General features: G+C 48.2%; 1 protein-coding gene across 5 annotated transcripts in view; it reads right to left on the reverse strand.

The window, feature by feature from the left end:
• Positions 1–26091, reverse strand: part of C8H10orf71 (chromosome 8 C10orf71 homolog) — a 46802-nt gene that overhangs the window by 18147 nt on the left and 2564 nt on the right. For 2 of the 5 annotated variants that reach the window (XM_021202909.2, XM_029541924.1), the window contains exons 1-2: positions 5905–5978; positions 5679–5783 (exon numbers count right to left, since the gene is read on the reverse strand). The gene's annotated coding sequence lies outside the window, so the exon portion shown is untranslated. The other 3 variants (XM_029541927.1, XM_029541925.1, XM_029541929.1) reach the window with 3 other exon arrangements.

The following is a 26091-nucleotide window of genomic DNA, read 5'->3' on the forward strand; positions in this document are numbered from 1 at the left end:
AAGGAGCTGCAGAAGAAGTTCTGGGCCACTGAGAAAGCCAGAAGCCTGGTCCTGTGATAGCGTCATTCTGCACACATCTCTTATCTGTCATTGTAAAATAGGGACAGGACAAACCACCTCCGTTTATACTGATTTTCATCTGAATGGGGACTGGAAACCCGAGGTCCCAACCCTATAACTGACAAGGTCAGATATGCTTCACTGAGAAAAAGCAGACTTCCCTTGGTGGCAGTCTTTGGGCAGGGTTGTGTGCTTGCGTGCTCACAGTCCCCACAGAGAATGTGCCTAGCACAGGGGCAAGGCATTTACCTGTTAAAGGAATGAGTGGCTGGATGAGAGACATTCTCACTTCCACCTAACATAAGGTTAACCCTACGTGGCACCAAATATCATCAATACTGATTGTCATTTAATACAATGACTGCATGGGGTAGTTTACGGAGAAGGAATGTGGAGCCTAGAGTGGCTTAGTACCTGGTGGTGTGGGCTTTGGACTTGGCACTGCTGAGGGGGAGGGGCTCCTACCACACGTATCATGCATGTGGAAGTCTCCAGCACCTTCTAGGATGCCCGCACAGGGTGAGCACCTTCTCAGCGCTGTAGCGCCCCTCAGGGCCCTGTGCTATGATTTCACACTTCAGTCTCTCTGACCACAGAATGTCCTCTTCTCTGCACCCGCCTGCCCACCAGGCTCCAAAACACGAGATTTCAAAGACACTGCAACTCTCTAGCATCTTGTATAGACAGTAACACTCCCTTAAGGGATTATAGTTTCAGAACACAACAGAATTTGGACTAACTTCTGTTTTTCTAAGCCTCATTTGGTGCTGGCACGCTGACGTCCCCAGCACCCTGGCACCCATGGGAACCACTTTTGACTCTGTAGAGATTGCACAGAGGGGGCCCCCCCGTGCCTCAGACCTTGGTTACCTCGGCAGGCATTTGCTGATGCAGATGGGGAAGCTTCCTCAGCCACAGGAGAGGATGTGGCTATGTTGGGAACGGTTTACTACCCAGCAACCATCCACTCTCCAGCCCCAGAAGGAAGCCAGACAAGGGAGAGCGGGACCCCTGAAAGAACCCGGAGTCTGTCAGGTTGGATAGAGACGTTGGCCCAAACGCTGCCTCTTCATCAAAGCCGAGAGGGCACCAAAGAGTCTTCCCTGCCCTCTCAGAGGACAACTGCCTCCCTTGGGAAATGGAGGGCACCAGGACTCTAAGGGACCTCCTGGCCACCCGACCTTGAACTTGTACGTTTAACTCCCGATCTTCACACTTCATATATATGACCTCGTCTGGAGTTCCAATTAGCAGGTTAGGTGGGCTTGGTACTGCAAGTTTTTAGATCGAGAAATTGAGACTCAGAGAGGTTGAAGAACTCCCTTAAGGTCATGGCCAGGAAGTAGAGGTCAAGCTTCAGACACACAGCTCTATGGTCTGACCAGGGCTTCTGCCTCCCAGCCCTGTGAGCACCTGGGCAGTCCGCTTCACCACTCTGACCTCTGCCCAATCAGTTGCAGCAACCCTCAACTCCCTGGGAGATTGTGAAAAGAACGGGTAGAAAGGGAAGAGCATCAATAGATTTGTATGGTGTGAGGATTCAGCAGGTGGTGATTCTCACCACAGGATACAATGTGGCCTGGGTGTGTATCTCAAGTTCAGGTCACTCTTAACCCTGACTCTGATGGATCAGGACGGCACAGGACCTCCTCCACTGGCCTTGGGCTGAGCAAGACTTCAGAGGCTTCTCTTGGTCTTGGATAGACTTCTGCTGGCCTGCTCTGGTCAGGTTCCTCCACCCCCTTGTTTGCTGTGCATCTTGGGCAAGTTATTTAACCTCTCTAAGCCTCAATGTCTGCCTCTATGAAGAGGATCCCAAGACTTACGATGCTGGGTGACCTCAACAATAAACCCAGACATGCTAAGGCCTTATCTGTTGGGACCATGTAGCTAGCTCCACTGAACGGAAGTTGTGGTGTGGAAACTGAGGACTGGGTATAGCCTTGTGTATTTGAGCTCTGACCTTGGTCTTCTGCAGTACTTGGGCTCTACCTCCTGTGAGAGTCAGACAAAGCCAGACTGGTGTGTGTGTGTGTGTGTGTGTTCAGGCAGGAATGAAGATATTCTAAAGAGAAAGACACTTCTGCCCTTTTTTGGCTACCAGAATATTGAAACAAAGGTTACAAGGGAGTTGAAATTTTCCCCCAGAAATCTCATGCAAGAGGAAGATCTGGTCTCTCAGCAAGGTTTTACACAGTTATGACAACTCAGACAGCCTTTGAGGACAGAGCCACAATGACCAGTTAATGCTTTTTAAACCTTTTCTCTAAACTTGGGAGTCTCTTATTCTACCGACAGAGCTAGCTGGGCCTAAACATAATGTTTCAACTTAAACTTCATATCAGGATTCCTAAATATGGCTTTGGGGATCACCAGACCTCTTTGTTCCTCTTTTCAGTGTGGCCACATTTGACTAAATCTCTTCTAGTCACCAGAGCTTGTTTCTTTAGTTGGCCCATTGAGGACAGGGAACCAGGCCTAGCTTTTTAGAGCTGCCAATGCCCAGGTTTTGACCCCCCACCCCCACCCCCAAACACGATGCTGCATGTGGCCCGGTAGTCTCAGGACAGCCAGCTAAGAGGCTGCTCCAATGTCACGCCCCTCAAAGGTGAGGCCCAGCAGTACCAGGTGTGAGTGCAGCTTCCAGTCATGGCAGAGAGGCTGGGGAAAGACCTGAACAGCCTTGGAAACCCTGCTCCTAGATGCATTGACGAGGCCCTGCACTCCTGCCTTCCTTTGGGCAAAGGCTTTAAGATGGGAAATGGCTGAGGTGTTATCTGTCTCTCCACCTTGCCGGGCAGTTCCAGAAGAAAGGGACCTCTCAAAGAAAAACCAAAAAACCAAAAAACCAAAAAACCAAACAAACAACCCCCCTGCCTCCAACTAAACCAAACCAAACCAAACCAAACAACCCCAAACCAAAGACAACAACAGCAACAACAATAACCACAACAACTGACTGTAGTATTCTGCCAAGAGCCCGAGGCTCCCACTGGAGCTGAGCGTGAACCCAGGGCATCATGTCTGGGAGCCCATCCTGGGTGGTGCCCTTTGCTTACATCCTGTCTGAGCTGGACCTCGAAGAGCAGGGTGAGAACACTCTCCCGCATCCCGAGTGAAGCACTGATTCTTGTTCGGCTCCTCAAATTCTTCTGCTGTCAGATTCCTCTAAAGTCAGCTTACTCAGGCCCGGATCAGAAAATGTTTTTGCTCTACCGCAGATCCATCTGCCGCCTGAGGCTGGACCTCAAGCCAAGAGCCTGCTCTGCCTTCCCCTGACTCCAGGAGGCTGTGCACTCCCCACACTGTACTAGTCCCATATACAGCTATGTTCACACGGACACTACGGCTCACACTGTGTGATGTGTTCAGCATCGGTGTGTACGCCACACATTCCCTGGTGGGGCCTGATCTCCGTCCTCCATTGATCCCTTGGCTCCCCCTCCAGCCACTCCCATCAGCTCCTGTCATGCAAGCCCCTGGGAATCAACCAGAGGCCAAGAGGCCCTTGGAGTTTTCTCAGCTAACTAAATGAAACCCAAGAAGGGCAGGGCACGGCACCATACTCCTGTACCCTCAGAGCCTGGCACTTCGGAGGTTAAAGACAGAGGATTCTGAGTTCAAGGCTGGTTTATGTTTTAAAAACAACAAGCAAACAAAAATCCATGGGCTCACCAGGGCTGTGGTCTGGTTAGATTTGGTAAAACGGGGCTAAATCTACCAACAGAAACAAAGCTAAGACACACTCTAGCCTGCTTGGATCTCACCGAGGAACACCAGCCCTGTGAACCATCCCTCAGGGACGTCCTCTTAAAGCCCTCCACTTCTCTCCAGTAACCCTGGGCAGACAGACTAAAACCCCAAAAGGCAGTAAGCAAGGCAGTCTAACCTTGGTGTCACCAGCAGGGCTCAGTTACTGAGACAGGCCGTGACTGGAGGCGTAAGCTATTTCAGAACACCGGGCTTCCCCCTGTTAGTCCGGGTCAAGAGCAGAGAGGCAGGAAGCACAGACACTCACTGAAAAAAGGCCACCAGCCAAGGAGCTGGGCTCTTCCTCTGAGGCCACGAGGCTGCCTGGTGTCCTGGTAGACTCCGGTTGTTCTGCCCCAGCGAGCCAGCGTTTTATCGGGCCACTTCCTCTTTAAATGTGAGAGCATCTGCTCCCATCCAAAAAAGCAGGCACACTCGCTCTCCGCCCAGAGACCTAGAGGCAGACACAGGTTGGACTCGGGTCACCCCGGAGATGGCTATTTATAAACTCCGAAATAAGCACAATCTACTTTGCTCGGCTGGCCACACGGATGCTCCACGCGATGGGTGCCTCTAAGGCTAAGGTAACCCTCAACCCCACAGGGCAAAACTGAGCACTTCCGGTGTGATCCAGAATTGGCAAGCAGGCCCAGGGGCAAAACTGAGCACTTCCGGTGTGATCCAAAACTGGCAAGCAGGCCCAGGGGAGAAGACTTCAGAGCCCAGGTGCTGCTGGGCACAACGGCCCTATTCCAGGATTTTCCGTTTTCTTTTTTTCTTTCTAAATCTGGGTTATTTTTAATCCTTTGAGAACATATAGTATATTTTGATTAGTTGTACCCCCACTACACCGTCTCATTTCTCTTCCATCCTCACTGTCCCTTTTTCGCCAAACTTGGTGCTTCAAACTAATTATTTTCATGTCTTTTTGTCTGTTTGTTTTGAATTTAATTAGAACTGTGTTGCTGCGGGTGTATGTGGATTAAAACTCTATTCAGCTCTGAGAGCATGTGCCCCACAAGCAGTCAACAACCTTGTTCCGTAAAAGATCACAGAGTTGATTTCAGTTTTGCACGCTGCACGGTCTGGGCAGGTGTGTAAAAGCAGCCTGGCTGTATGCAAATGAATGTGCTGGGCTGTGTGCCAACCAAGCTTTATTTACAAATCCAGGCTCTCAGTCACAGGGCATCACTGTTTCCAAAAGCTGGAAAAGGAGCCGTTCTTTAACATGCACATCTGATTCCTGTATTTATGGAGGTATTTTAAACTGCTAAATAATATTTCTTGATTCTATTACATTTTCATATACTCATATTTAAAAATGTTCCTATCACTTACCAGTTCTTCTGTATTAGAAAAAAAAAAGGATGGCGTTCGATTGGGCCAGTCTGACTTGTGGGATCTGGCTGGGCTCCCTGGGGTTCATAAGGACAGGCAGTCTGCTGAGGGCTTTGTGTTGGAGACCCACGTGTTTTCAAAGCTCTTAAGTCAGAATGGCAGAAAGTGTCCCCATGGCCAGTGCCTCTCCCTGAGTGACAAAAGAGTCTCTCCTTTCAACTACGCTGTAGAACCCGGGACCCTGGTGGTTCCCTCTGGCAATGAGAAAATCAGAGGTATCCACAAGCATGTGCTCACTCTGCCGTAGGAGCCGAGCACCCGGACAGGTCCACGGGAGGACAGAACCACACATGTATGCTCTAAATCTTCTGTTCATGGCCCACGAGACACATTTAGCCTCTAAGACCCCAAGCACTCAGTGTGCCCTTACCCCGCAGACACCGTACTACACACCTTCACACTTACACCCCTCCCGGAGCCGACACCCTTCCACCGCCGCCTTGAGACTCCCTCAGCCGTGCAGACTGTACCTTCCGTCTTCCGAGTGTCCCAGCTGCGGGTTCCCCAGGCCTTCCCGGGATCTGGAGGGTACACGACTCTGCCCGGTTGCCCAAACTTCTTCCCCTTCAGCCAGGCTGCCCAGAGAGGAGAGGAAAGAGGATTCAGCACTCAGACTGCCTAAGTCTCACCAGGTTTCCCACTTGGGCAAAAAAATTAGTGGCCAGAAACTGCTAGACATGGAATTTAGAAGCTTACCCAGGCAGAGACTGGCCTGGGGAAACCAAACGGTGCTCTTGGTGGGGAAGAGGCAAACAGTCGGCTCTGCAGCAACACCCGCGTGGTGTCAAGTAACAGTCAGATTAAACAAACAGCCCCAGAGGCTATTTTTACATCCAGATCAGCCACGAGTAATAGATAACTTGGGAAGTGAAAATTGTTTGCTGATTAGCTGGACCCTCACCACGATTCCAGCCTCAGCTCAGAATGATTTCTAAGGCTATCCCAGAACTTAGATTCGAATAAAAAATATCTCAAGATGGGAAGGAAAACATTTGTCTTAAGAAACGCTAGGAACATGATAGTGTACGCCTTGGAGCCAGTGCCGGAGGCCTGCTGATGTTCCAGAGCAGAAATAGCTTGTTTCATCATCGGCTCCGGACAACCACAGCCTGCATTCCTCGAGTAAGGAGCTATACTCTGCCATGTTTTTGGAGCAAGATAATCTGGCCAGCCACAGGCTGTGGGGGAAGGCTGGTCCTTTCAAGGAGAGAGGTGCAAAAGGATGTGAAATTATCAGGGAAGATGCAAGGTAAGTGTTCACTAGGCAACTTGGCCCTAGTGTTTGCATAGCCTCAGCATCAATGACAAATCTTTTCTATCAGTTCAGGGCTTCCCTCTCCTTCTCTGGGAAGGACTCCCACTCCCACCCCCAAAGTTCCAAGATAACTTCACACCTGCCTTCTCTATAGCTGCTTCCTAGGTTGGCCTGGGGTCATCTTCCCTACCCCCAATTGGCCCTCAATCACCCTCTGTTTTTCAGCCTATACAGTGTTAGCTCCCAGTTGCGCTCCTCATCCCCCTCAAGCTGGTCCCGAGAAAGCTCCCGTACTGTCAAGATTCAATGCAAGAATGTCTTCTCTTATGACTAAATCCCCCTTTTATGCTCCCTTGGTCTGTGGCCCGAGTGACTCAAGCTGTCCAGTCCGGCCAGATCCATGACTCCATACAGAGCTCAATGCCCTAGTGGAGCCCTGCAGAGTACTATACCTCTGGGTCTATTTGTGAACTGCCTGTCCTGACTTTGTGGGCACCTCAAGGGCAGCCACCTCTGTCCTAGCCTTGAACCTTAGTCTGTGAACATCAGGCCCTCAAGGCGGGCTCGGCTATACTTTCCTGGCTCAGCACACAGAGATGGTTTGATGAAGACTCAAAGTGAACCTTTCAGTGTTATCCATCCCACCCAAGACAGGTTCCAACTTGAAATTGGAGTGAAACATCACAGGGACTCGGGGGACCTTGATTCCATTAGCTAAACACTCTTCCTTGCTAAATCTCAGTTTAACCTATGTTTAAACTGGAAAGAATACTTGATGCTCTGTGAGGTTAAAGGTCACAGGAATTGAGATATACACATGACTGTAAATTGTTAAGATCTTCAAGTATTAGTGACATTATTATCTTAATGATTTTTGTGACATTCTAAACCATGTAGGTTATCATTTATTAGTTTCCTTTAAATAAAACTTAGGCCAACTTACTTTAAAAAAAATAGAGCTTTCAATTAAGCAATACCAAAGGCAACCACAGATTTGATATTTTAGTGATTGTTCTTCCCCATTACACATACAAACCAATTCACAGTCAGTCCTTTGTCATTTGTGCAAGGCCAGAGTCACTCCATCCCAACATTAGATGACACCGATTGCTAAACATCATTATCCATGGAATTTGACTTGGGTGAGCAACAGGAGCTGAAGGGTTCAGTGCAGCCTCTGACTTCCCAGCTCTCTCTCTCTTGTCCTCCTCAGTGTCACTCTTAATGGTTCACAGGTGGCAAGCATGACCTCATGTCTGCTTTGGGATCACAGAAACAGTGACCGAGGCAAGAGCTGAGATGGTTTGCTCCAAGTGGCTGACTGACAAGAGACCAGGGGAACCTTCAGGGGGGCCAGAAGTGACAGGCAGCTTTGTCAACAATGCTGGGAGAGAAAAATGTGGCATCTCTCTAGCAAGAACCTCTGAGCACACTGACCAGACCACAGCTGAGCACCCTGGAATCCACCTGCCCTAGGAAAAGCTTCCATCTTCCGAAAGCTATGGATCCCCACAAATGAATTAGTTACCGCGGGCACAGTGACACAGAGCACCCCCAGCAAAGACAACAGTTGGGCTTTGGATCAAGAACACAGGGTCTGCATAGCCCAGAGCTGGCACCGTTCCTGGGGTCTGGCCAAGAAGAAGTGACCACTGTCTTCCAACCCAGGAGCCATGAGCTGCGTGGAAAGAATGTGAATGAAGACACCAGTCTAAATGTAGATTCATGGGTGCTATGTGAGCCACCGTGCTTTGAATGGTCTAGAAAAACAAGGCTTCCTTGTCCGTTCACCAGGAACATAAATAAAGTTGTCCTCAGACAGCGTGTTACCCTGTCCCATCCCTGCAATGACAGCTCATAGCAGGGGAAGACCATCTGCTTAATGGTGGGAGCAAAAATGGCTGAGCTGTGTCCTTGATGCAACATGATGATCAATAGCTTCATCTTAGAGTAACTTCAGTCTGTGCCGCGTCTGTGTTAATTAGACATGGTTAAAGTCTGGGAGCAAGGGCCCTGCACAATGGCTTCTATAGTTGGTTTTTGGTTCTGGTTATTTGAAGCTCACATCCCTGCAGAGATTATGAACTCACCTGATTCTTCTACCCTTGTGACCTGGACATGGGTGACTTTTCTTTTTTTTTTTTTTTTGCCAGCACTAAGATTTCTTTGGGAATCATTTCTGTCAATGTCTTTGGGGGCCTGGTGCATCTTCCTGGCTTGATAATAAAATGAAAAAGCTACCCAGCACATACAGAACACTTATACTGTACCTCCTACCATTCAATGTTCTTACACTAGTGAGCCACACACCACATACCCTTGATCTCAGCCTTTTGTTCCACCCCACGAACTGTTTGCTATCCCGGAACTTTGAGAGGAAGAGTGAAGAAAGTTGGACACTTCCACTGCCCTTAGTGAACTATTGCTACTAGTTGGGCCATACCCTCTAAAGGCTCCATAGCCTTCATAGAGTCATTCCACAGCTGGGCTTGCTGCTGCAAGCCTTTCCTGTGCTCCAGAGTGAGTTCAAGGCTAGCTTGGGCAAGTTTGTGAGCTACTGTCTCAAAATTAAAACAAAGAATAAATTGAAGGAAGGCTGGTGATTTCGTTTAGTGAACACGCCTAGCATGCATGAGGCCCCAGGTTTAATCTCTAGCACAGGAGTCGGGGCAAGGTTGAGACATACTGAACAGCTGGGGTAGAATGCTCAAAGCATGAGCCTATGTGGCACATCTCAGATCCAAACCATAGTGCTCTTTTGGGAATATGAGATCCGTGTGGACACAGAGGGACGCTGACTGCTTATGCTGGTTCAGTGCCTGGCACGGAGGGTTGAACTTAAAAGGAGTGCTTCATTAGTAGCGTACCGTCTGGATACAGCTCGCAGACCCAGGTGGCTGAGGACATTTCCATGGGGCTGCTGTTCTTCCTCTCTGGATACAGTTGGGGCATGTGCTAGTTGATGGGGGGAAATCTTGGCTTAAGGGTGAGATAGCCCCCTTGAGGCTTAACCTTTGGGGTTCCTTGGTAAGGACTTCACAGTGCAAGACTGTGAAGTGTGTGTGTGTGTGTGTGTGTGTGTGTGACTTAGTAATCCCGAGACACACAAACACTTAAATCATGTCTTGTATCATTCACATATTGGGATGATCGTATAGATGATCTACAGCTTACACTGGTCCTGCTTGAGATTTCCCATTTTATGTCAATGATAAAGTAGTATGTGTCTGGTGGTCAGCCTCACAGCATGAATGCTGACTGTTTCTAGGCTGGTGGTGTCTGGTCTTAGAGTTCTGGTGATGCTGGGCAGAGACAAGAAGCTGTACCATCTATGAAGGGAGCAACTCACCCAACAGTGTGTGATCTGCTAAGGTGTTGTTTTGCATCTGATGAATGTTCCACTGAGGATTTCAACTTACCATGTGCTTGTTGGACCATAACCTCATTGTAAACTGGGGAACATGATACTTTGGATATATTTGGTTTAATAAAACATATCATTAGACTTTGTTTCCATGTAGCCAGTGGAAACCTGAGCTTACAGGTGCATACACAATTGGTCCTGACAACTGTCAATCATGGAAATGGCATGGGGGGTTCATGGGACTCTATTCCTCTTTGTGGAGCGACTGGCTACTGATGGATTCTTGCAGAGGGGCAGCCCTGGTCTTCAGCTGTACACCCACTGCCGAGCCAGGCTCTAGTGGGTAGCTCCAACTTCAGGGCCACACAGGTGGCCCTGGCTAAACTCAGTGAGTTAAAAACAGAAAGACATAAATGAGGGGAAGGGACCTGTAGGGAAGAGGAGGTGGACAGTAAGTCGTCGGGGTGGGAGAGAGATGAGAGGGTCATGGTAACCATGGTAACCATAGCCAGAATGCACTATCATCATGTATGAAACTGTGAAACAACAAATTTAATGAGTTATTAAAAATTGTTTGTGTATATTTGTTTCCACTTGTCAAGTTCTCAGGAGATGTGAAATGACTTGTGCGACTTGCACTGTATGTGTGGCGCCCAGTGCTGGGCCAGCTCATCTCTGGGTCACAGACCTCCACCTATCCCCATCAGGCTGATTCATCTTGAGGTGGATTAAGATAGGGTGAATATCTTGCTTTCTCAGTCAGCAGTGGTTCTAATCCAAGACTTCAAGCAGGAACCCCATTTCCCTTAGGGTACATCCCTCACATACTCACAAAAAGAGAGCCTTCCTAAAAAAACACTCTTGCAATGCAGAGGCTGGGGGTGGGGGGAATCACTAGAGAAGCCTGGCTGCAGGAGTTGAGGAATGGAGTGCGAAACGCAGGTGAGCACAGGCTACCCCCACAGGCATTCTGGCTCCCTTCTGCAGCTGTAAGGAGAGAAAAGCCACTGCCTAATGCCCCATCACCCATTTCTAGAGTGACAGGGTCATTCGAATCTCTTGCTTGCATCTGAGCCTTTGTGCCCAGTAGGTGTCTGCTTAGAGTACTTTGTACTGATCTTTGTTCTTCTCATCTCTGCAGGCTCTGCAGTGTGCTTGGGAAGCACCAGGAGTGTTCATAGCCAAGCCAAGCTACCAGCATTGGAGGTTTGGCCTTAGAGATTTAAGGAATTTCTTCCCAGGACGCCAACAGCTGATCAAGCCTAGGCACATAACCTGATTGTCCCTCAGCTTGGTACCTCCAGAACTCTGCAAGCATCTAAGAGAAGGAACATGTGTTTATATGGAATAGAATCATGGCTCAACATGTCAGATCATGACATTATTTTGCCATAAGACTGCTTCAGGGGGCTGGAGAGATAGCTCAGTGGTTAAGAGCACTGACTGCTCTTCCGGAGGTCCTGGGTTCAAATCCCAGCAACCACATGGCGGCTCACAACCATCTGTAATGTGATCTGACGGCCTCTTCTGCTGTGGAGCACTCCACAGCAGTGGAAAGGGGAAAGGGCAACTTCTCTGTCTCGTAGCTTGTAACCCTGAGGATACTGGAGAGAACTGTGGGTACCGTGTATTGACTACCTATTCGGGGGGAGAGGGCTGCAAATGAATATACTTTGTTTTTGTTGGTAAAGAAAGTCGTAAGTAGGACCTTCCTTCCTGTGGGGAAGGAAGGGCATGGGGTGCAGGAAGAGGATTGGAGTTCGACTGCTCTGGATCTGCCCTTCCTTCTTGGGCACCCTTATCTTGAAGCCATGAAAATACTTTACGGAATTATAATTCACACACACACACACACACACACACACACACACACACACACACACCAGATCCTGAAAACTAATGGAAACAAATGGGAGTGCTCAGGATTCGGCTTAGACGTAAAGTGTTTCCCTAGCATGAAGAGGTCCCGAGTTCTGTTCCTAGCCCCAACAACCAAATGAACAAACAAACCAAAATAAATGGGCTTAATGTGTAGGTAGTGCATTAGAGAAAATGCATCAAATGGCTTTAAAATACAGTGATTTGACCTAGTCTCTATCTAGCAAATCAAATATAAAATAAAAGCCTAAGCTGTTCTTAGAAACACACATGTACATAAAGTTTACCAAAGCATGCTGACACCATTAGAGCGAAAGATTTTTTTTTTTTTTGTAGTAGAGAAAGGAGATGAACAGGATAAGAAATGACATTGAGCAAAGCCATGCCCTCTCACCCTGGAATATTGGCAATTACTCTTGATTACCATCTTTAAGAAAGAGAGAAAAGCGATGCTTGGAATTCATGCTTAGATTTTTGCCTCAATCACCCTGTTTTATTTCAAAAAGAAGAAAAATAGGAAAATAGCAAACAAACCAGAAACCATGCAAGCAGATCCTGGAACACATTGTCATATCAGAAAGACAGGCAGGTCATCCAACCCTCCAGGACATGTGCCGAGGCATTGGCGTGAAGATGCTCTCACGGGGGAAGGAAATGGCGGTGGGTGTACGGTTAGGGATGAAACCATCAGCCAATAAGAAGCACATCAAATCTGTTTAAAATGATCAGTTCATAATGACTCTGGGGGCAAAAGGCTAAGCATACGGTCCTCTGTGTTCTCTTTGGCAATCACAGGGAATAGCTTACCCTTCTGGAAAATGGGACAGAGCAGCAGACATAGCCTGACCTGCGCATATAAACTATTATCAAATGGTCCAAAGCAATACAGGAAGAGTGAAGGGAAGTTTCCCTAAAGAAGGGAGGGAGGAAATAGAGGATTGTCAACTGTCACACACAGGTGAAACCTCTTCCAGAAGGCTGCCAGCCAGAGGCTGCATGTGGAAGCACACGGAGGCATCTGGTTTTCATTAGAAAAGATGAAACTACTAAAGCTAAGTGGTGCCAAAGGCCACAGACAGCAAGATGTACTGGAGAAAGCAGGAGACCTGTGGAAAGATCTATATCTAAAGAGGCCGATTTCCTGTGTAAATGAGAATGCTCCAACAGAACCCATGACGTGGCTTGATGATAAAAAGTAATACCTAACTTCCCTAAAGAAATGATGGGGTGAGAGAAGACAGCAGAGTCGCATAACACACTAGTAAAGCAAAGCTGACAGGGTGTACAGTGGGTTAAAAGCCACTAGAAGATCACCAATCACCACGGACAGACCACCGCACCTCAGACCCCCAGAAGCTTCTCTAAAGCAGTTGGAAGACTAATGTGATGGAAGACTAGGTGTGATGATAGCATAAAGTCGCAGGAAGCCTGCAGGGGGAACCGCAGAAACACCCGTGAGTGGAACTGTGTGGTCGTTGGGACTTCAAAGTGACACAAGGTCTGGGGTCCAGGGAAGATAGGGATTTAGTCATTTGTTTGCCCATTCCGAGATTTGTATACATTCATTTGAAATGCCCTGAATTAGGAAGAGAAGGAAACTCCCAAAGTGGGGAGGACACGGATGAGGTCATCCGAGTGAATAGGTGGAGGTCTGAGGACTCGGGAAAGCAGAGATAATCAGGCAACTAGAAACACAGGCAGACCACGGCGGGGCAGAGCTGAGACTGTTCCTCTAGCCACATGGCAGGGACAGTGACACCTGGGCCAGCCTGGCCCGTCACACAGACTCCAGGCTGTCTGGTAACCTCACTTGGGGTTATCTGACACTAAGTGGCTTCAGGGAGGCCAACATCTCTACAACTATTGGCAAGCTCACAAAACATCAGAAACAGTTAAATGTCCAAGTGGAGAGAGTAACTGTCTGAGGCCGTCCTTCCAAATTAGGAAACTGAACAGGGAGAAAATCATTAGTGTGGATTGTTATGTAACCAGGCAAGAGTGGCCTACATATGCTAATACAAAACTCTACATATGCATGTAAAGAAAGAAAGCATAAAGTGTGTGTGTTACACACATAAAACAACAACCACCACTACTACCTCCAAATCTGTCTCAAGTTCTCTGTTGTCTTGTATTAAATAAAAAGATAACCTGAAACCAGAAGCAGCAGACATTGTTCTGTAAGCTGGGCATGGGTGCATGCATGTGTGTGTGTGTGTGTGTATGTGCATATATGTGTGTGTTTAATAATGCTGTGTATGTCATGCAGGTGACATAAAGCAGGGTAATTAAGACAGATCCCACTACTGACAAGAGGTTCTTTGTCTATATACTCTGTGTGGCTCCCTGGGCTGAAACTGCGCAGGGCTAGTGGCTAACTTCACTGTGAAGAGTGACAGCTCTTAGAATGGAGGTGTAGCAAGATGGGGTGTCATGAGAGAGCATGTGCCTCCCACTTGTTCTCAAGGGCCAGTCAAGGGTTCCTCCAGTGTAGGATGACCTTTTTCCTCGGGGCCCTGGAACTCCAGGAGGGCAGTGAGTGCTCTGGTCCACAGACAGCCTCTCAGAGCATCCACCTTGCTGTCAGAGATGTGGGGGCTTCCTTTAGGGACAAGGAGGTTGAAGTCTTCCTACCCTGAAGTCTGCTAGAGAACCTTCGTTCCCATTCTCCTGTCTGGTTTCAGAGCACAGAAGACCGGATCTGGATCAGCTGCCATTTGAAGCTGGGCAAAGTTAGAATGTGTATTCTTAGAAGAAATGGCTTTATATGTCACCAGACTCTCACCCCCAGAGTTGATATCTAGCTTTCTGGCCCAATCTCCTGAAGACTAGCTTTGCTTTTGGAAGCTTCTAGATACTTATCTATAACTTTGAAGTACATTCCTCCTACAATGTGAGGACTTCACATGTCCTGTGATGCCAGCAGGCATGCTGGTGGCTTCATGTAGTGAGTGTAGTGGGTAAAGACTGGTGCCATCTCACCCTGGCATGGATGACCCCTAGGCCAAGATCTTTCCTGCTCATGTCTGCTCTTGGTATCCACAGAGGAAACAGCGCTGGTTCTCAGCTCTAGCCTCTGATGTCACCTCTAGCCCAGGGCCAGACTGGGCCCATGAAGTCACAGGTGGCAGTCTATAGGGGAGTATAGATCGACGAGTAACATTTACAAATGTGCGGCTATAGCTGTGTGGTACTCAGCTTTTAACTGAGGAATGGGAAACCTCTGGGTGTTATTCCGGAATAGAGCAGTGGCTGGTGCTTTTATGGGGCCACGTCTTCAGACAGGGTCTGCCCTTACTGCTGACCATTGTTCCTTCCCTTATAGAACCTTCTGGAAGGCTGCTGGTTTTGGGGCTCTGTCTGATGAGGACCTGGCTTAGGCTGTTATGTCACTAGCTCACCTTCACCCTCTGCAGACACTGTATCATCGCTCTGGTTGCCATACTTGATATTGGTCGTGAACACCTCTGACCTACGTTGAGTTGGACGTGAGTATGCAAAGCAGACAACCAGAAAGCATTCTGCACATATCGATGCTAACTTAGTGTTATCTTCAGCGATGTTCTCCTGTGGTGAGCAGATATCTCCCCGTGAAATATGAAAGCTGCCCAAAGTTATTAAAACCTCCTGTGTCATGGCGGGAGCTCAGGCTAAGCGGTCCTCCACGAAAGGCTCATTAATATAGTGGCATTATTTATTTATATCCTACCCTAAGACAGACATGATGTAATCCAGTAATTAAGATTGTTATGATTGAATATTTATTAAGCACCTCCAATAAGCCAGACACTGATATACATAAAATGAGTCTATCCCCTCAAGAGCCCCCATTTCACTAGCTTGGGGGGTTCAGTGCCTCTCACAGGGGAGCAGGAGGCTTTAATGGATTTTGTTTTTCCTGAATGAGCCTGAAAAATGAAGTCGATCAGAAATTGGGCATGGTTGGCTTAGAAGAGTCATAAAAACCAGAAGACCCTATCCCCAAAGTGGCCTTAGGTGGGGAGCTAGACCTCTCTGGAGGCCAGCTGGGCAAACATCTGCATAGCCCCTCTGTGGTATGTTGCAAACTGCTATTTGCTTGGTCCCTACTGTGTGTCAGGACCAGGGCTGTAGAGAAGAAGTGGTTGCAACCAGGATCTCCTGAAAAAGCAGCTCCCAGTGTCGGGTCCGAAGAGACCTTTGTGCATCTGGCATCTCCATCACCAGCACTGGGAACGTGCAGCTATTCCTGCCCCTACTGGTCTCTTGCTGGTCTTGCTTCTTCTGTCTCCTGGGCCCCTGCCTGCTCTGCCCCTCCACATCTGAGAGCCACAGGAGTCAATGAAGAAGTGTCATGCAGGCAGTGTCCGATGGTCACCCAGAAGCTCTGTAACTCACTCTTCACTTACAATGTTCCCCTGGTAGGTGTTTGGGAAGAGAGTCAGATGTCCCCCGGGTGGTCCACACCTTTGGTAGATACTTTGAAAACTGATGCACAAAGACATCATGTCTCTCACCACCAGCCCTGGCTTACACATTTGATTCATAAAATCAAAAGAGAGCAACAGAAAACCCACAGCATTGTGAAGCCCTAATCCTTTCCACACCACATCAAGTTTGCTTTTCAGTGCTGCGTTTTTTTCTTCACGAATTCTGACAAAGTGCACACACCATCAAGTGTACCATCGCAGGCACACTCCTCGAGTGCTGTGGTGCCACACACATCCTCAAGGTTGGGAAGCCAGTTTCCAGAGTGTTCTCATTCTGTGAAACTGAACTTGGTATCCATTCCATAATAACTTTCCATTTCTTTACTTCCTGCCTCAACACTTGGGAAATTTCCATCCTTCTTCCTTCCTTTATTTCTTTTTTTCTTGTATACATGTCGTAATACAGTGTTTTCTTGCCATTAGCATATCTCACTTACTTACATAACGTCCTTAGGTTTGTTCTCTTCGTAGCATGTGTCAGATTTCTTCTGCCTACAAGCAGAAGGCTGCTTCCTTGGCTTCTGCACCACACACTTCATCCACTCGTCTGTGTGGATTGCTGTGTGGGCATAATGTTGCTACACATATCTGAATGTCTGCTTTTATAACACACACACATACACACATACACACACATACCACACTACACACTACACACATACCACACACCACACTACACACACACACACACACACACACACACACACACACACACACACACACACAGAGAGAGAGAGAGAGAGAGAGAGAGAGATGATGATGATGATGATGATGATGATGATAATGATGATGATGAAATTGCTAGATCATGTGACAATTCTGTCTAACTTTTCCAGGTTCTGTCAAACTCTCCCACCGACATGGCCTCGCCGTCCCTCCCTCCAACACTGCACAGGGCTTCTGTTTTTCTATCTGTTATTTTCCACTTTCTTTTTCATTCATTTGATTGTAGTGGTCCTAGTGGGTGTGAGGTGAAATCTCACAGTGGTTTCAATTTGCATCTTCCTAGTCGTTAGCAGTGTTGAGCATCTTTTTGAAAACAGGCTTTGAAGAAGCAGGCTAACTAACATGACTTAATAGTCATGAAATCAATAGGGATTTCTTGTGGAAATAGGACTTGTCTTGCTCTGTGCTGTTGAGAGGCACCAGGTGAGCCAGGGTAAACTTCAGGTTCCTGGGTGTGAGCCCCCCCCCTCCTTTAGTTCGGGGCTTGGCTTCTTAGCTAGCACTGTTCATATTAATGGTATGAGGAGCATTTAAGCCCTGCAGATGTGTCTCCCATCCCTTGTGCTTCTGGGTAATGTGTATGGATTGATGCTCAGCCTTAGTTAGAGAAGCTATGAAGCCTCCTGGGTGGGTGTATGGCTTTGGTTTCTGTTGTGTGGGATACTGTGATTGAGCCTCGCTTTGGGCAGTTTATCCTGTGCTGGCAGTAGGTTCCACAAGGAGGCCCACCTAGGCCTGCTTCTTTCTTAGTTTCCTGGATGTCACTGTAAACATTCCAGAGCAGTCTTGCTTCCAGCCTCAGGAAGTCTTCATTAAAAGGTTGCAGGGCTCCTTTCCATTGGATAAGCCGTTCTGCAGCTCCTTAGCCACGCTCCTATGTGAAACAACACGGGAGACTTCTTTCTGCATTCGGTTATTGCCAGCGGAATGGGATGTGTGCCTGCAGTGTTTCCCTGCGTGGCTGATGAGCACTCTCTCCCGGAGGCCCATCACCACGAGGATTACCAGCTACCTCCCTTGGGATGTCCAGTTGCCCGAGTCTGGATAGAGGCCGAAGCATCTGCTCCAGTTTGTTTTTAAGCACTGGGTCTGATGCTTAAAAGGCACTACCTGTGTGAAGAGGGCATGTTTGGGTGGCTTCCCTTCGGTGGCTGTCTGCCCGCTTCCCTGTATCACAAGAATGATGCCTGTCAACCAAGGGCACACAGCGTACACTCAAGCATCCCTCTATAGCAGCTTGGAGCTGGCTGGAAATGTGGTTCTTAGGCTCAGTGTGTTAGAGATCCCAATGCTTCAACAAGCCCCGCAGGGGACTGATCGTCCCGTAGTCACTGGGCTGAACCAAACATTTTCGTACATTATCTCCTTCCATGCTCATGAGACATAGAAAGGAAAACGAAGGTCACAATACTGTGACATGCCAAAGCTAGAGAGCAAATAGGGACAGATCTGGAAGTCCAGGAAGAGCCCTCTCAAGACCCCCTTTCCAATGAATACAACACTGTGTGTGCAAAGGCTTTGGGTGAGGATGTTCATTAGAGTCTTGACCCTGGCTCTGACTTTGCAGAAAGGCATGTGGAAAGCTAGGAAGGAGAGCAATGGAGTGTATTCCATGCAGACCACATAGACAAGCTCCGCCTAAAGGCACCTTCCTCCAAGAAAAACTCCACCCGCTGGGGTTCTGGGTTTGCAATGACAGTACAGAGGAAGAAGGATTGCATAAGAAGACAAGTCAGATATAGAACTGATGTCACCAATGCCAAGGGCAGCAGTGAGAACGATGTCCATGGGGAAATGGACTGCCAGTGACCATAGTTTTATTTGGAGCAAATTAAAGCCACAGAGGCCAGGGCACACCCTAGGGAAAAATTTTAATAGCTATTGCTGTAGAAATGCTGGGTCAGTCCAGGGAAGGTAGGAGACCTTTTGAATAGAGCAAGAAACTGGCGTCAGACAGACACAGAGTGGGGACTTTAGGGACTATTAGGTACCTCTTCCATACCCCTTCCAATCCCTGTGACTGTAACACTGGCCAGCACCCCTGAGAGGCAGTCAGAGAAGAGAAAAGACTGTGTCTGGCTTCCAGCTTAGTCTCCTCCTTGCCTGTGGGCATGGTTTCTCCACCCTTGGTCTTGGCTCACATGTACAGTCAGCCTCGTGATGTCAGCCCTGCTCCTTTGCACAGACTATGACAGTCTGTGTGAAGGGCTCATTTTCCCTACCAACATGCCGGTGATCCAGAGGAAAACAGCTTGCGTTAGAGAGAGGTGCACAACCTGAAACAAGGGGGTTTGGTTTGTTTGTTTGTTTGTCTATTTGCGTGTAGGTGGGTGGTTTTAGCAACAGGACATGGAGTCTTTTTGCCTCAAGTGAATCCACCAACATCAAGCTGCCTAAAACAGCAGCCTGCGGTTTGTTTGTGTTTTCTTCTGAGGTTGAGAGTGGCTCATCTCAAGCTTCCCACACAGCCAAAAGTGATGCTGAACTCTTGATCCTCCTGTCCCACAGACCAAGTGTTGTGATTGCATGGGCCACCACACTGGGCCCTCTACGATCTACTGTAAACCCTAACTCAGAGCTGGTCACCCTTTCCCCCAGTGCATTTCCTGTCAGTTCTGACCCAGGCTTCATGGTTCTCTTTTTAAGGTTTGAAGAGTGACCCCACTCCTGGATACTGCCCATATGCATCCGTAGTGCTGGGGTGGGTGGGAATGTGTGTGTGTGTGTGTGTGTGTGTGAGAGAGAGAGAGAGAGAGGGGGGGGGTGATAGGTTTATGGGATACAGACATTGCATTATCACACCAAAAAGAGAAGGAAATTTTGGTTTTGTGGAGAAACTAATCCACTAAGAACCTCACCTTGAATTAGTTGTGGATTTATTACAAATGTTATGAAGTATAAAGTGAGCCCTTGAAGATATGTTCTGTTTTGGAAGTGTTTGGCGTTGGGGCGTCTTATCTATTCAGATCATAGGAGAGCACTGTAGATTGGTCTAGACAGACCACCCCATACTCCTTCCTCAGTTGTCTGATGTGCATAAGGGCGGCTCCAATCCTGGCATGTTTCCCCAGCAGCACAGCTGTGAGGGGCAGGTCCTTCTATGTATGACCTTAGCTACCAAAGCAGGTAGACAGGAGGCATTCTTCCTGTGGGATTAAGAAAGCCTTGAAATGGTCTCTTCTCCATGGTGGTATATGGACAGGCAAACAAACTTATACACTTTAACGGGTGAATGTTACTACAGCTGGAGAAACTAAAAAAACATCCCCGAAGGGTCGAGAGACTGCCTGGCTTCTCACTCTGGACTCAGGATCCATTGCTGCCTGTCCTTTCTCCCCCTTCTCTCACTCTCTCTCTTTTTGTCCATCCTTTCATCTTTGGTAAAATGTACTTTTCTCTTTATAGACAATTTTCAGGGAGGGAAAAGAAGGTGAGAAGCTTTTCTCTGGGATGTAGAAGATGGAAGATTGTGCATGTGTGGGGTAGGTATATACAGAGGCAGCTATAAACCTTCTGCTCGGTTTTCCTACAAGCATAAAACTACCCTCAACCATGATCTTAGAAAAATAAAAATAAAAATCCTTTGCGTGTATGCACCTGGGTGCATATGTCTGTGTGGGTGCACGTGGGCACATTTGTGTATGTGTGTGTAGACCAGAGGTCAGCAACGATCTTCCTCAGTCATTCTATATCTTTTTTGTTTTTTTAACTGAGCCTGGAGCTCACCAATCAGCTAAGCTAGGTGGCCAGGGAGCTCTCGAGATCCTTCTGTCTCTGCCTCCCCAGCGCAGGGACTACAGATGCACCCCCACACGGCTTTTATGTGTGTGCTGGGGAATTGATCTCAGGACCTCAAGCTTGACAGCAAGCACTTTATCAACTAAGCCATCTTCACAACCTGACAAATAAAGTCTCTACCCATGGGCCCATGGGCCACTTGAATGTCAACTGTCTTGTCCAGGTGACCATGGACTCAATTGTCTGAAACTGTCGGCCAGGGGGAAAAAAAAAGGCTTTCCTTCTTTAAGATGCTTTGCTTGGGTATGTCGTCACACAGAGGAAAGCTAAGTAAAGCAGTAAGGGCCGGAGCCCCAATGGCAACATTATTTATCTCAGGGCAGCTCTAAGTGTCCTTCTCTGGCCTAGCCCAGGGTACCCACATTCAGGTGAGGAGAAACCACTGGGCTCTTTCCGGGGTGAGTGTCCAGGGTGAGCAGGCCATGACTTCTTGTCTTTGGGATGAGTGCCTGAGATGCAGGCTGGAAGACAAGCCTCTTTTTAATCAGGTGCCAAGAGTGCTTTCAGCAGCCTCCTGCAGGGTGCTGACAAGGGCAGTCTCAGGTCAATTTCAGGCACTTCAAAGGGCGCAGAGGTAAGATTGCTTCTGGGAAACGAGGCCCCTACCTCAGCCCTGATTTTCTTGGGGCACCTCCAGAGGTGGGAGATATTAATATGTCTGGAGCTCAAGTATTGCTGAAATTGCCTTTGGTGACATTTCTGCAAAAACACCTTCTGTCTCTTTGTCTGTGGGATGGGGATGGATCCAGAATCATCCACTCAAAGGACTGGCAGATCTTAGTTTTCTTCCAAAGCAAGTCAAGGCCAGCTCACTTGGGACCCCACTGCCATCTCCCAGGTGCCGAAGGAGACTGATTTGGTGAGCCAGAGCCAGCACGTTGATCGGCCTCCTTGTGAAATTTCCCTATCCTGCAAACAGAGCCGGCTGCTTTTAGCTTCCACTCCTAACAAGGTCACCATACGCAGTGACTTCAGTCAGGCCTCCTGGCGAGTCATAAGGCCTCTCTAACTCTGCAAACAAAATCGTGTTTGGAAAGCCTACACTTGCCCTAGTAGCTAATTGAGGCTCCGTGGTGGGGCCCTGTGAGTGTATGAGGTCCTCTCCCCTACTCCCCTCTGCCCCCTCGCCGTGCTTCTGCTCCTGGTAGATAGCATCTTAGGTCAAGCATGCGCTAAATATAGCTGTCCTCCCAGCTGGGCTGTCACCGGGGCTGTCAGCAGCACTGTCCCCAGGTTTTGGTCTTAATGTTATGGCAGCCTTTGGCTTAACAGCCAGGCCCAGCCATGGGGTGAGGATTGGTGTTTGGGAGTCATCTCTCTTCAGACCCCACAAAGGCAGGTGAGAAAAGAGAGAGAGAGAGAGTCCGAGATGAGGGAGCAGAACATTGGCTTGGAGATGGGTCGGAATGTTGTGGCTGCCTTGAAGAGCTGAGCAAGTGGCTTTTGTGCCTCAACCAGTCTCAGGCAGCAGCCTGGCCGAGCAGAAGCTGCAAGACTTGTCAGAAGGGCCAAGGTTGCTGTCTGTTCACCCCCTTACTCCTACACACCAGCAAGGGACTACAGGAGTCCACTGAACTTCTTTGGCCCCATGTTCGGGGAAGAATAATGGTGTTTTATGCTTTCCACCATGGTGAAGGAAGGGAAGCCAGGACGTGCTGCTGCCATTGAAGAGGATGGCCTCCTGTAGCCAGAGTTCACGTCCACTCACTCAGCACAAGGACCTGCTTAAGAATCTCCCCATCAGCTGCCCGTGCAGATATCTAGCTGAATTAAGGCCATATGTTCTAGGGTCTCTAGGTGCTGGAAGCTTAAGACTCTAAGAGAATGGTGGCTCAAGGACACACAGCCAGTAAACATCAGGGACAGGGCTTAAAGCTGCATTCGATTTGATGGCTCCAAAATGTCTCCTCTTCCTGTCTGCCTTCCGTGCACCTTCCTCCTCACGGGACAGTCAAGTTATGCTTTCTGGTTATTGCTCTGAGCCTTCTTAAGGAAGGCACCAGTTGAAGGTAGAGAAACATAGCTGAGTCAAGGCAGGACCCAGGAAGGAGGCTTGGTGGAGGCCCACTCTGATGGAGCAGGCTGTGCCTTGGCCTATCCAAAAGCTTGATAGTGTTCCACATTAAAGATGCCCCTAAATGGATGCAGTGTGGAGCCTGTGTAGCGGAGTGCAGTGGTCTTTCTAGGGCCTGGGCTGGTATCGAGTAATTCCCCTCCTGATTTCCACTTGTTCACTGGCTTGGTTTTGATTGGCTGATTGCTATAGGGTTAGTTAAACGGACCCATTTTGTTAGCGTGTTTTCCTGCTGTTCAATAGTGCATACGGTGTAGGTATAGACTGCAGGGTCCTGATCATTCATTGTTTCTAAAGAGTGTTTGTTTTCTAACTACCACAAGCAGCCAAGGCAACAGTCAGAGTCCTTGACTTCATGGATCTTAAATGTGGGGTCTGAAATCGACTTGAGAGGAGAGTCGGGGGCAGATAGGATTAGAACTCCTGGTGTCTTGAAGACCAAGGTGGTTATTCAGTTTCACAGGAAGCAGATGGTGGACTTAAACAAGGGTTTATACAACCTACTGTGCATTAACATAGACATACACACACACATATACCACATACACATACACACGTACACACACAGGCGCATACATACATGGAAACTCTAGTCATTGAATAAAATGCTCTAAAGCTATTGAAAAGCTAGGTGAGAAAGAGGAAGGGACTGAAGGGCACTGGGGGGGGGGGTAGAACTGTCCTCAGTGAGAGTGTGCTTGCTGAAGGCTTGAATGTGAGAGACAAGGAGGTGCAGGCACACATAAGCCTTATTGTGCTGGACACTCACTTAACCGAGCAACATGGGAGGTCACTCAAGTGCTGAGTAATCCTGCAAGCCACTGTGTGAGGTGTGGGGCCAGTTCACAGCTAGCACAGAGTGACTGTGTCTATATGTCAGGTGTGGGTCTAAGTCTATGGGAGAATTTGAATGACCACAGCATCCTTATGAGAGAGGTGTACTATTGCTAGCTACATAATTTGCTTAAGGCCATTCGGCTAATAACATAGGCACCATATTCCCTTCAGAACCTTAGTCTCAGCAGTAGCTATTATCCTCTTCTTGGGCCACCAATCCTGGTCACCAGCAGGACCCTTGCACATGCCTGTTGCTAAGATTTTAGTGTGTGTGAGGTTTCAGATCTCTGTGGGTCTTCAAAAAGCTAAAAACAAAATCAAAAACAAAAAAACGAAAACAAAAAACAACCTACTCAAATCACTTGACCCTTGAATGGGATGAGATGGGATTTTTGCTTTGCTTGGGGCTGAGTTGGAGCGCCTGACCTTGGAGATCCCAGAGGCATCTGTGAGCTCATTCATAATTGTTTGGCAGAAGAAAAAGACTGTCACTCACTCCAAGTGATGCCATGGCTACGTCCAGAGGTGCCCATGCAGTGGATGTTCCCACTGCAAGGGGTGGGGGACAGGGGGGCGGGGGCGACATGAGGTCAGTTGATATTGGTTTTGGCCACGTTAGTCAGTGTTATAAACAAGCAGGAGAAGAAAGGTGAATTTCATATCAGAATAAGGAGATGGCATAAGGGCAGTCTTAGTGGAGAGAGAGAGAGAACGGTGCCTTGGGTCTGAGGACAACCAGGTTTGTCAGGTGCTGTCACCACTGCCTTCCAGAATAATAATCATAGGCTCCAGATGACCTCAGCATCAATGGCAGGGTGAGAAGGAACCCTGCACCTCTTGCTGTTACCCTGTTCTGCTCAGGCACAGCCATCCATTGCGTTAATTAAGTGCTTCAGTAGCGTACGAAGGCTGGGTTTTGTGCTTGAATATATTGCCACATTAATAACTTCAGAACATTTTAGGTAGTGTCAGAATAGTAAATTAGGACACAATGGGCCATATATTCAGTGCAGAGAGCTGAAGTGCCATTTTATTACACATGTCATGGAATTAAAGGCTTAATTTTCTTTTAAAAAATGGCGATGCATCATTTCCCGCAGCCAGGTAAAAACAGTCAGCAGAAATGATTTATCCTTCATTCCATTTAAAAATAGGAAACCAGATTCCAGGATCCTGCGCTTTGATATTTATCTCTGCCTGGAGGGCACTTGAGACATTTACCCACCATCTGACTTGAAGGACACAGCCAGGCGCTAGGCGTGGTCAGGAGAGGAGGGTGTTGGTGGCATCTGCAGAGAAGCCTGTCTGCTGCTGGTTGGAGGACATGGCCTCTTCCCCTGGGCTCCAGGGCAGTCAGGCTGTGCTGCGTGTCCAGGCCTGTCCTCAGATAGCTGCCTCATGGGGCCCTGTGATTTCACCAGACACGGGAGAGCAGCCAGACCGCCCCATGACGGGTACTGGAGGATGGAGATCCCAGACGGGAGAAAATGGGGCTTCTTTGGTTTTTGCACTTGTGACAGCCACAGGAAGATGTTGTATTTTAAGGACAGCTCTTTTTGACCCATCCTCCGCATAATAAAAGTAATATACTCATTGAGAAGAACTTGGAAACAGAAGAAGACAAGGACGGCGATACATGGTTGGTTCTCCATTGTTGATAATGTATGAGTCTCCGGTGGCTGCTGTAACAGTCACCAAAGCTAGGGGTTGAAAGCAACAAGGGTTGATTCCCACACAGAGTTGGAGACCAGAAGTCTGAAACCAAGCTGTCAGCAGGGCCGTGCTCCCCATGAAGGCTCTGAGGCAGGAAGCATCCAGATTCATACCACTTGCATGTCTATCTGCATGCAGTTTTTATCTGGCATTTCCCTCCTTTGTGTGTCTCTCCTAAGGTCATTATCATTGGATTAATGTCTACCACACCCACATCCCCAACAATTATGTTCCTCTTTTCAAATGTCCTGATGCAAGAACACCTGGACATAGCCTTTCCCACATAAATGCCCACCCAGGATCCAGGTGAAGAATTGGTGTTTATCTTTTAGCCATAGTTTGGCCCACATCAACCAGAAAAGCAAGCCTTTTGATCAAGTTCAAAAGGATGTAGGGGATGAAACCCAACCCAGCTGGCCTCTAGGTGTCTAATTTGTCCAAAAATCTTACATGCTAATGTGCATCATTGTTTCATGCCTGGCTTTGATGCACCATTGGAGGGCACTGGCTGCTTCCTGCCTTTTCTTTCAAGCCTGGTCGCCACTGGAGGCTGGCCCTGAACTCTTCACACTCTATCAGCTGATTCAGTCCTGATGGGATACTGTTACTTCCAGCCCCTCTGATTCCTTCCGTCCCTGTCATCATCCACCCTCGGGGATGTCTTGTACCCAGACCACCACCTCCCCTAGTGTTGCCCTGCCTGCTTCAGGCTTCTCTTTGCTAGAGAAGATTCTTGATCTCCTAGGGAGGGCTACCCACCTCCTTACCC

This window comes from Mus pahari, chromosome 8 (genome assembly GCF_900095145.1).
Source record: "Mus pahari chromosome 8, PAHARI_EIJ_v1.1, whole genome shotgun sequence".
Lineage (NCBI taxonomy): Eukaryota > Metazoa > Chordata > Mammalia > Rodentia > Muridae > Mus > Mus pahari.